The following is an 11,146-nucleotide window of genomic DNA, read 5'->3' as shown; positions in this document are numbered from 1 at the left end:
CCAGACATCTTTAAAAATGCTTCTTTAACAATTCTAAACCGAAAGAACATTGAGAATGTATACTGTTGTGATTTATGACTTGACAAGTTGATAGTAGGTAGCAAATATCAGAACTGCATATTTAGTTTTTCTAGTCTTCCTAGTTATTTCTGGTCAAAGTCAAACTAAATTATGATTATCAGTATAAAGCAAAAGATGCACACATATGGCCAGCTTGCTATAAAACCAATTTGATGAAATGTTTGGTGAATTGTAATCTCTTTGACAATTTGTAACATTGGATCCAGGTCACCAATTAAATTTTCTCTCAGTATTAAAAAAGCTATGGAAAAAAACTCCGGGATTTTCCTTTGATTTTCTAAAGTTTTGAAACCTCCGCCATATCCGCTTTTTATACCCCCATTACCATTGGTAATGGGGGCTTTATAGGAGTCACTTAGTCGGTCTGTCCCAAAATTTCATCCGATCTTCACCAAACTTGGTCACAAGATGTATCTAGATGATGTCTAGGTCAAGTTTGAATACGGGTCAAAAACTAGGTCAAGGGGTCACATAGTGTGTTTTAAACGGAAAGTTTGTCCGGATCATAACTATGTCATTTATCGTTAGATTTTAAAATGACTGTACATTTGTTCACCATCATTGGACGGTGTGTCATGCGAAAGAAGTATGTTGATATCTCTTAAGGTCAAGGTCACACTTTGAGTTCAAAGGTAAAAAATGGCCATAAATGTGCTTGTCCGGGTCATAACTATGTCGTTCATTGTGAGATTTTTAAAAATTACTCTGTACATTTGTTGACAATGATTGGACGGTGTGTCACGCGAAAGAATTACGACGATATCTCTAAGGTCAATGTCACACTTTCGAGTTCAATGGTCAGAAATGGCCATAAACAGCCTTTTCCGACCCATAACTATGTAGTAGTTCATTGTGAGATTTAAAAATCATTTGGCACATTTGTTCACCATCATTGGACGGTGTGTCATGCGAAAGAATAACATAAATATCTGCAACGTCATTTTGTTCCTACCTCAAAAATTCTGGTTGCTATGGCAACAAATAGACTAGAATTACTGCTGAAAATGGTGGTTTTCTGGATCCTGCGATAACTTTTAAAGTTCTTAATATTTTTCATGAAACTTGAAACATGGATAGATGGCAATATGGACATTATGCATGTCATTTCATTTTGTTCCTACGTCAAAAATTCTGGATGCTATGGCAACAACAAAAATTCTGACAATGGTTGAATTTCTGACAATGGTGGAGCCGGTAGGGGACTATATTGCTTGGCAAATAGTCTTGTTCACAATGATTGGACGGTGTGTCACGCGAAAGAATTACGACGATAACTCCAAGGTCAATGTCGCACTTTTTAATTCAAAGGTCAAAAATGGCCATAAATGATCTTGTCCGGGCCATAACTATAACTGGTATGTCATTCATTGTGGGATTTTAAAATTACTTGGTACATGTGTTCTCAATCATTGGTCGATGTGTCATGCGAAAGAATTACGTCGATATCTCCTAGGTCAAGGTCACACTTGGAGTCCAAGTCAAAAATGGCCATAAATGAGCTTGTCCTAGCCATAACTATGTCATTAATTGTGAGATTTTAAAATGTCTACATTAATTTTGTTCACAGTAATTGGACGGCGTGTCATGTGAAAGAATTCAAGAGTTCAAAGGTCAAAATGGCCATAAATGATAGTGGCATAATAATTCTTACAAATCGCTATAAATTAGCTTCTCGTCTTGTGAAGACAGCATGCAAAATATTCTTTGTCAATGCAGCATGTGCGGGTATACGTCATGTCTGTGACAAAGCTCTAGTTTAGCCGAGTATTATATATATCATATGTATTGTATCCGAGGTCACGAGCGCCACCTCAATGGCGATGCATTAATAGTAATTTAATACATGAGCCAATGTGTCCGCTTTTTGTCCGTCGTGCGTCGTCAACATTTTGCCTTGTGAACACTCTAGAGGTCACATTTATTTTCCGATCATCATGAAACTTGGTCAGATTATTAGTCCCAATGATATCTTGGATGAGTTCGAAAATGGTTCCGGTTGGTGGAAAAACATGGCCGCCAAGGGGGCCTGGCATTTTTCCTTTTATATGAGCTATAGTTAAACCTTGTTAACACTCTAGTTATTCTTACAATAATGATTCTTTAAATTTCAATTTTTAATAACTTAAATTCATTAATGATAGTTAATAACTTATAAATTCATTAATGATAGATCAGGTACATTTTCATTGTATGATAATTCTTAAGAAATGAAATAAATACTTTAAACTCTCTGTAAGTGTGGATACAGATAGTTTACATCAGTGGTCAGTGCCTAGATTACCTGGATACTAAGAATAGCAGTGCTCTCATTTGATTGGATGTTTACCTTGCCAGCTACACCTCAAAATCAAGGGACTAGCACATTGTTGGCCTTTCCCATTGAATTAGTGATTTACTGTGTTTCACTAACTGGGAATGTTTAGGTCATAATACACCAAATAGTTTCCCTATATAATTCAATGTAAAAGCGACAACTTTGAGCGAAAATAAATTCAACATTTTGCACATAGAGACCCCCATAACCATACCTTTTCTTAAAGGCCATTCTAAGCGGAATCGATTTATGCAATAAAAAAGATATGTCATGTACAATGCAAGAAAGAACTTGACACAAATCAAAATCGACTGTTTTTGCAACTTTTTGTTTCGGCCGTTTCTTAGTGGAATGTAACCTTTTCTAGTGCAATGGTTTACTATAGTCTTCAAGTGTATCATATTTCAGGGATTCAGTAGTGAACACCTATTCATGCCCTGCCATTATCTCCGCAAGATAACACCTGAATAATGGTAAAAAGTGTAAAACATGCCTTCCTGTCAACTATGATATTTTTTAAGAGAGTGCAGCCCTACATGAAGCGATCATTTAGTGTATTGTAACCTATAAGACAACGTTTACTGTTAACATCGCGAAAAATAAGCACTTCTCGATACTTATAAACCTATTTTCTATGTGCATGCCAATTTTCAGACCGATCTTTCACGTAGAAATGCTTGAAAATGCATTTTATTATAACGCCTGATAAGCCACGTGGCTTTTGCGTTCGGAGCTTTGATTTATAACGGGCGTTCAGGCGTAAAACGATTACCCTAAATAATTACAATTGGTCAAAATACTGGAATATTGTTACAAGCTTTGTAGAAAAAGAAGTCAACAACTATTAAAACGTGTTCATGAGCTCTTTCAGCACAAATTGTTGCGATTTAAGATGCTCATGACGAGTTTTTGTACATTTTTTTTTCTTATTTTCCTCTGAAAACGTATTTTTTTCTTAAAATCTCACGATGCTCCTTAAATTCATGAAACAAACGCATTTATTCCGTGAAATTTGCCAAAACGCATCATATCTCACTAAAAAAATGATGATTTTCTGTAAATACAGCTTCTTTGTGACTAGGCCTGGTTTTGCGTATAAGACAATGTTTACTGTTAACATCGCGAAAAATAAGCACTTCTCGATACTTATAAACCTATTTTCTATGTGCATGCCAATTTTCAGACCGATCTTTCACGTAGAAATGCTTGAAAATGCATTTTATTATAACGCCTGATAAGCCATGTGGCTTACGCGTTCGGAGCTTTGATTTATAACGGGCGTTCAGGCGTAAAACGATTACCCTTAATAATTACAATCGGTCAAAATACTGGAATATTGTTACAAGCTATGTAGAAAAAGAAGTAAACAACTATTAAAACGTGTTCATGAGCTCTTTCAGCACAAATTGTTGCGATTTGAGATGCTCAAGACGAGTTTTTGTACATTTTTTTCTTATTTTCCTCTGAAAACGTATTTTTTTCTTAAAATCTCACGATGCTCCTTAAATTCGTGAAACAAACGCATTTATTCCGTGAAATTGCCAAAACGCATCATATCTCACTAAAAAAATGATGATTTTCTGTAAATACAGCTTCTTTGTGACTAGGCCTGGTTTTGCGTTTAGGTCATAATACACCAAATAGTTTCCCTATATAATTCAATGTAAAAGCGACAACTTTGAGCGAAAATAAATTCAACATTTTGCACATAGAGACCCCCATAACCATACCTTTTCTTAAAGGCCATTCTAAGCGGAATCGATTTATGCAATAAAAAAGATATGTCATGTACAATGCAAGAAAGAACTTGACACAAATCAAAATCGACTGTTTTTGCAACTTTCTTTTTCGGCCGTTTCTTAGTGGAATGTAACCTTTTCTAGTGCAATGGTTTACTATAGTCTTCAAGTGTATCATATTTCAGGGATTCAGTAGTGAACACCTATTCATGCCCTACCATTATCTCCGCAAGATAACACCTGAATAATGGTAAAAAGTGTAAAATATGCCTTCCTGTCAACTATGATATTTTTTTAGAGAGTACAGCCCTACATGAAGCGATCATTTAGTGTATTGTTACCTTATGTTAGTGGAGTTAGTTTAGTTCTTTTAACTAAGTGCGATTATTAACTAAGTTATAACTAAGGCAAAGTGACTTAGTTTTTTTCTCTAAGTGAAAATATTAAGATAGTGATTTAATAAAGAACAGGACCTAGTGAATTTATGCAACAACAAGTGTTTTTAATAAGTGATAAGTGAACAGAGTGAATTTATTAAATGACAAATCTCAGCTAGTCTTTAATTAAAGTGACTTAGTGTGTTGTGATTAACACAAGTTATAAGTGATCAAAGCCAAAGACATGGATTTAAACTGTGAGTTCTTAATTATTTGTTTAGTGAACGTGAAGTTTGTGAGTGAATTCAATTAAAGTGATCATGGGTGTTTGTTTATCCTAGTGCTTTATTCAGGCATTTGCCTCATACTGAACACAAACTGTTGACCAAGTTTAGACATGAAAGTGTTTGTTTTCGAAACCTTGTTTTAACTATGATTAACTTTTGAAAGTTTATGAACTGTATTTCTATATGAGTTGTTTTTATTGTTTGCATTATTGCTTAAGTATAAATAATGAATGTTTGGAAAGAATAACAATAGTTTAGTCACATTGTTGTTGATTTTTTCTTGTGCCTCAAGCTAGGCTAAGATGAGCCCAAGTAGCTTTCCCGGTCACAGTATGTGATTAATAAATAATAATTAAAATTATTGACTTCATTTTAATTTGATAGCCGGCATGACGGGTGAAACGCTTCGGTTTATAGTGAAAACATGTTAACAGTCTAGAAGACACATTTTTTGCCCAATCTTCATGAAATTTGGACATATCTTGGAAGAGTTCAAAAATAGTTCAGGTCTGTTAAAAAACATGGCCGCCAGGGGGCCATTTGTTGTTCATTCTTCATGAAACTTGGTTAGAACATTTGTTCCATTGATATCTTGGGCTGCAAAGAACAGGCCTTTTTTTTATCCCCCGCCATAGGCGGAGGTATATTGTTTTGGCGTTGTCCGTCCGGCACTTTTGTGTATGAAGCCATATCTTGGAAGTGCTTTGGCGGATTTCAATGAAACTAAGTATGAGTATATATATGGATAAGAGGATGGTGCACGCCTAATGGCATTGTGCACCATCTGTTAATAACAGAGTTATGGCCCTTTGTATCTTGGCAAAATGCTTTTTTGTGTCCGGAGCCCTATCTTGGAAACTGCTTTGGCGGATTTCATTGAAACTTGGTATGAGTATATATATGGATAAGAGGATGATGCCCGCCAAATGGCATTGTATACCATTGGATAATAAAGGAGTTATGGCCCTTTGTATCTTGAAAAAATGCTTTTTTTGAGTGTCAAATATTACCATTTTGTGTCCAGAAGCATATTTGCGGGGGATATGAATTCAACGAATTTGCTTGTTATCTCAGGTGAGCGACTTTGAGCCTTTCAGGCCCTATTGTTTACTATATAAAGATAAGAAAACTGCCCCCCTTCCCGGCAGCCATGTTATTCAACTGACCGGAACCATTTTTTAACTCTACTCTGGTATCAAGGAAACAAACATTCTGACCAAATTTCATGAAAATTGGGCCAAAAAAAGTGACTTCTAGTGTGTTCACATGTTTTTACTATATACATATAGAGAAAAATGCCCCGCCCACTGGCGGCCATGTTTTTTCACCGATTTGGACCATTTTCGAACTCGTCCGAGATATCAGTGGAACCAATGTTTTTACCTACTTTCATGATGATTTGGCAAAAATTGTGACTTCTAGTGTGTTTACAGGGTTTCTCTATAGCCAAATAAGGAAAACTGCCCTGTCCACTGGCGGCCACGTTTTTCAACGGACCAGAACCACTTTTGAACTCGACCAACATATCATTAAGACAAACATTTTGACAAAGTTACATGAAGATTCGGCATGAAATGTGACTTCTACAGGGTTTACAAGGTTTTTCCTTTTTTTGACCTAGTGACCTAGATTTTAACCCAGTTTCGAAGTCGATCGAGATATCATTGGGACAAATGTTCTGACCAAGTTTCATTAAGATCGGACAAAAAATGTGGCCTCTAGAGTGTTTACAAGGTATCTCTATAGCCAAACAAGGAAAACTGCTCCGCCCACTGGCGGCCATGTTTTTCAACGGACCAAAACCACTTGAACTCAACCAACATATCATTAAGACAAACATTTTGACAAAGTTTCATGAAGATTGGGCATGAAATGTGACTTGTACAGTGTTTTTCTTTTTTTGACCTAGTAACCTAGTTTTTGACCCGGCTTGACCCAGTTTCGAACTCGACCGAGATATTATTGGAACAAAGCTTTTGACCAAGTTTCATGAAGATTGGAAAAAATGTGCCCTCTAGAGTGTTTACGAACAAATATTAACGGACGGACGGATCGACGGACGACGGATAAAGACCGGTAACAAAAGCTCACCTGAGCAATCAGGTGAGCTATAAAGATCGAACATTCAACCAGGAATACCACACAAAAAACGCCAACCTCCTCGCAGAGATTAGACTGGAACCAGCATAGCTGGGTCAAACCTGCTTTCATAACCAGCCACGTGACGGCAGCCTATCCACGTGGTATAACAATTTTACCGTTGTTATTTTTACTTTTTAAAATATAGGTTATTTATTTTTTATTATGAACCTCAACTTATATAATATTTTTAAAATATAAAAGAAAATGATACTTCTTTTCATAATAAAATACTTTAACAAGAAAAATAAAATCCTACCAAATTTGGTAGGATTTTCTTGTGATGACAGAGATTGTATGTGAGAGCATACAACTCTGCGTGGAGATTGAAAAAAAAACGGTCGGTAACGAAAACTTAAACAGCTGAAATTGTGGGTTTGCGCAACCTCCTGTCATTATGTTTTGATTGGATGGAAATTTGCTAGTCACGCAGGTCAAAAACATCGATATGCTTTTAAAAACGCCACCATTACACAACTCGTAGTCCTCACGTTTGCAAGTGTGTTGTAATTGTGTGTTTCTGAACATGTGTAGATGAATTAATGTTCGCTGAATCGCATTTCATTTTCCGATTTTTAGCTCACCTGATTGCTCAGGTGAGCTTTTGTGACCGGTCTTTGTCCGTCGTATGTCCGTCCGTCCGTTAACATTTGCTCGTAAACACTCTTTAGGCAACATTTCTTGTCCCATCTTCATGAAACTTGGTCAGAAGCTTTGTCCCAATGAAATCTCGGCCGCGTTCGAAACTGGGTTGTGCCGGGTCAAAAACTAGGTCACTAGGTCAAAAAAAAAGAAAAACCTTCAAAACACTGTAGAAGTCACATTTCATGCCCAATGTTCATGTAACTTTGTCAAAATGTTTGTCTTAATGATATCTTGGTTGAGTTCAAAAGTGGTTCCGATCCGTTGAAAAACATGGCCGCCAGGGGGCGGGGCAGTTTTCCTTATTTGGCTATAGAGCAACCTTGTAAACACTCTAGAAGTCACAATTTTTGCCCAATCATGATGAAAGTAGGTTAAAACATTGGTTCAATTGATGTCTCGGACGAGTTCGAAAATGGTCGAGATCGGTGAAAAAACAAGGCCGCCAGTGGGCGTGGCATTTTTCTCTATATGTATATAGTGGCAGTTTTCCCTATTTGGCTATAGAGAAACCTTGTAAACACTAGAAGTCACAATTTTTGCCCAATCATCATGAAAGTTGGTCAAAACATTGGTTTTATTGATATCTCGGACGTGTTTGAAAATGGTCGGGATGGGTGAAAAAACATGGCCGCCAGTGGGCGGGGCATTTTTCTCTCTATATATATAGTGAAAACATGTGAACACAGTAGAAGTAACATTTTTGGCCCAATTTTCATGAAATTTGCTCAGAACATTTGTTTCCTTGATACGAGAGTTGAGTTAAAAAAATGGTTCCGGTCAGTTGAATAACATGGCTGCTGGGAGGGGTCAGTTTTTTTTTCATTACCTATGCCCCCCCCCCCTTTGAAGAAGAGGGGGTATATTGTTTTGCTCATGTCGGTCCGTCCGTCCACCAGATGGTTTCCGGATGATAACTCAAGAGCGCTTATGCCAAGGATCATGAAACTTCATAGGTACATTGATCATAAATCGCAGATGACCCCTATTGATTTTCAGGTCACTAGGTCAAGGTCACGATGACCCAAAGCAGTCAAATGGTTTCCGGATGATAACTCGGGAACGCTTATGCCTAGGATCATGAAACTTCATAGATACATTGATCATGACTCGCAGATGACCTCTATTGATTTTCAGTTCACTGGGTCAAAGGTCAAGGTGACCCAAAGCAGTAAAATGGTTTCCGGATGATAACTCAAGAACGCTTATGCCTAGGATCATGAAACTTCATAGATACATTGATCATGACTCGCAGATAACCCCAATTGAATTTCAGGTCACTAGGTCAAAGGTCAAGGTCACGATGACCCGAAATAGTAAAATGGTTTCCGGATGATAACTCAAGAACGCTTAGGCCTAGGATCAAGAAACTTCATAGGTACATTGATCATGACTCGCAGATGACCCCTATTGATTTTCAGGTCACTAGGTCAAAGGTCAAGGTCACGGTTACCCGAAATAGTAAAATGGTTTCAAGATGATAACTCAAGAACGCTTATGCCTAGGATCATGAAACTTCATAGGTACATTGATCATGACTCGAAGATGACCCCTATTGATTTTCAGGTCAATAGGTCAAAGGTCGAGGTCACGGTGACCTGAAATAGTAAAATGGTTTCCGGATGATAACTCAAGAACGCTTATGTCTAGGATCATGAAACTTCATAGGTACAGTGATCATGACTCGCAGATGACCCCTATTGATTTTCAGGTCACTAGGTCAAAGGTCAAGGTCACGGTGACCTGAAATAGTAAAATGGTTTCTGGATGATAACTGAAGAACGCTTATGCCTAGGTTCATGAAACTTCATAGGTATATTGATCATGACTCGCAGATGACCCCTATTGATTATCAGGTCACTAGGTCAAAGGTCAAGGTCACAGTGCCAAAAACGTATTCACACAATGGCTGTCAATGTCACGGTGACTCAATTTAGCAAAATGGTTTCCGGATGATAACTCAAGAATGCTTACGCCTAGGATCATGAAACTTCACAGGTACATTGATCATGACTCGCAGATGAAATAATGATGAAACTTGACCAGGATGTTTGTCTGGCCAATATCTAGGTCAAGTTTGACATTTGGTAAAGATTGAATGAACCGACTCCTCTCAGGTGAGCAAACTAGGGCCATCTTTGCCCTCTTGTTTAAATTATGCGATATATATTGAAAAACATCTAAAACTTACGCACCGTGTAGAATTATATTTCGTCTGAAGAATTTCTGTCGTTCTTAAGAGATATGTTGCGCATGCGCAAAGCAGTCTTTGTTGCGAGCGCTTTTTGCGAAGCAGTCAAAAATTATGTGTAAAAATCGATCATAAATCGAAGAACGCGTATTAAATACGAACCTTTTTAGTGCAGACGAAGCTTGCACATAATTATATACCAATTAAAACCAAAATACCGATAGATACAGTGCACGTAGTGACAAATTAAAGCCACACAACTTATTTGGCATAGTAAATTTAAGCATAATTAAGAAACACATTTTATCTATGACAATGGGAATATATCTGGTGGTTACACGGTAGAAATCCGTCTTTTTGCGCTTTTAAACTTGAAAACAAGGGCTGTTTGTAAAACATGCATGCCCCCCATATGGGTTCTCAGTTGTAGTGACAGCCATTTTGTAAATATGTTGTTTTCTCACTGTGACCTTGACCTTTGACCTAGTGACCTGAAAATCAATAGGGGTCATCTGCCAGTCATGATCAATGTACCTATGAAGTTTCATGATCCTAGGCATAAGCGTTCTTGAGTTATCATCCGGAAACCATTTTACTATTTCGGGTCACCGTGAGCTTGACCTTTGACCTAGTGACCTGAAAATCAATAGGGGTCATCTGCCAGTCATGATCAAACTACCTATCAAGTTTCATGATCCTAGGCATAAGGGTTCTTGAGTTATCATCCGGATACCATTTTACTATTTCGGGTCACCGTGACCTTGACCTTTGACCTTGTGACCTGAAAATCAATAGGGGTCATCTGCGAGTCATGATCAATCTACCTATCAAGTTTCATGATCCTAGGCATAAGCGTTCTTGAGTTATCATCCGGAAACCATTTTACTATTTCGGGTCACAGTGACCTTGACCTTTGACCTAGAGACCTCAAAATCAATAGGGGTCATCTGCGAGTCATGGTCAATCTACCTATCAAGTTTCATGATCCTAGGCATAAGCGTTCTTGAGTTATCATCCGGAAACCATTTTACTATTTTGGGTCCCAGTGACCTTGACCTTTGACCTAGTGACCTCAAAATCAATAGGGGTCATCTGCGAGTCATGATCAATGTACCTATGAAGTTTTATGATCCTAGGCCTAAGCGTTCTTGAGTTATCATCCGGAAACCACCTGGTGGACGGACCGACCGACAGACCGACCGACATGTGCAAAGCAATATACCCCCTCTTCTTCGAAGGGGGGGCATAATAATCGCGTTTGTCGAATGGACGTATACGTATAGAAATCCTACTTTCGGTTTTAAAAGCGGTACCGTTTAAAAAATAATAAATTACTTGCTAACTAGGCTATAGATTTAATTTTATCTATGCCAATT

The 11,146-nt window shown here is 37.6% G+C and overlaps 1 protein-coding gene and 1 long non-coding RNA gene across 3 annotated transcripts in view; one reads left to right on the top strand and one right to left on the bottom strand.

Annotated features, from left to right (window-relative positions):
- The window catches only part of LOC127868416 (putative proline-rich protein 21), a 408,141-nt gene that overhangs the window by 315,395 nt on the left and 81,600 nt on the right, over nucleotides 1-11,146 (top strand). The window lies entirely within an intron of this gene.
- LOC127868438 (uncharacterized) lies at nucleotides 10,249-11,009 on the bottom strand. The gene is made up of 3 exons (XR_008044128.1): nucleotides 10,834-11,009; nucleotides 10,595-10,688; nucleotides 10,249-10,304 (listed from the first exon to the last, which is right to left on the bottom strand). It is a non-coding gene; the product is annotated as an uncharacterized LOC127868438 (long non-coding RNA).

Source organism: Dreissena polymorpha, chromosome 2, assembly GCF_020536995.1.
Source record: "Dreissena polymorpha isolate Duluth1 chromosome 2, UMN_Dpol_1.0, whole genome shotgun sequence".
Lineage (NCBI taxonomy): Eukaryota > Metazoa > Mollusca > Bivalvia > Myida > Dreissenidae > Dreissena > Dreissena polymorpha.
This window is presented reverse-complemented; position numbering and strand designations above follow the sequence as displayed.